Source organism: Carlito syrichta, unplaced genomic scaffold (assembly GCF_000164805.1).
Source record: "Carlito syrichta isolate Samal-C Ts95f unplaced genomic scaffold, Tarsius_syrichta-2.0.1 Scaffold315645, whole genome shotgun sequence".
Classification (NCBI taxonomy): domain Eukaryota; kingdom Metazoa; phylum Chordata; class Mammalia; order Primates; family Tarsiidae; genus Carlito; species Carlito syrichta.
In genome coordinates this window covers 199231-200302 of record NW_007259741.1, presented here as the reverse complement: position 1 = coordinate 200302, position 1072 = coordinate 199231, and positions in this window count along the sequence as shown.

Genomic DNA, 1072 nt, shown 5'->3' with positions numbered 1-1072 from the left:
GCTTCCAGGTTCTTGCTATTGTGAACAATGCTGCAATAAACATACGTGTGCAGGTATCTTTTTTATAGAGTAATTTGAGTTCTTCAGGGTATAGTGCCAGTAGAGGAATTGCAAGGTCATATGGGAGGTCAATATTTAGAGCTTTTAGGAATCACCATACTTTTTTCCACAGAGTTTGCACTAGTTTGCACTCCCACCAACAGTGTAGAAGTGTTCCCTTTTCACAATACCCTCTCCAGCAACTGTTATTTTTTGAGTTATTGATAATTGCCATTCTGACTGGAGTTAGGTGGTATCTCAGTGTGGTTTTGATTTGTATCTCCCTGATGATTAGTGAGGTTGAGCATTTCTTCATGTGTCTGTTGGCTGCTCGGAGGTCTTCCTTTAGAAGTGTTTGTTCATATCTATAGCCCATTTTGTAATGGGGTTGTATGTTTTTTTTTTCTTTTCAGCACATTTGAGTTCCTTGTAGATCCAAGATGTTAAGCCTTTGTCAGAGTTCGCAAATACTTTTTCCCAGTCTGTAGGCTATCTCCCTGCTCTCTTGATGGTTTCTTTGACTTTCCAGAAGCTTGTCAGTTTAATGAGGTCCCACTTGTCTATCTTGTCTCTTATGGCCTGTGGGTTTCAGGTTTTGTTACAGGAATTGGATGCCAGTTCCAATTTCCATGAGGGTATGTCCTTCATTTTCTAAGGTTCTTATGGTTTGAGGTTTTACATTTAAGTCTCTGATCCACTTAGAGTTAACTGTTGTGTATGGGGATAGATAGGGGTCCTGTTTCAATCTTCTGCATGTGGTCAGTCAGTTTTCCCAGCGCCATTTACTGAATAGGTACTCCTCTCACCAGTGGTAGGTGGTGGAGGCTTTGTTGAAGATGAATTGATTGAGAAATTGAGGTTTTGCTTCCGGAATCTCAATTCTATTCAATGATCTGTATGCCTGTTCCTGTACCAATACCAAGTTGTTTTGATTATTGTAGCTTTATAGTAAAGTTTGAAGTCTGGTAATGTGATACCACCTGCTTTGTTTTTTTTTCCTGAGGATTGTTCTGGATATTCTTGGACGATTGTG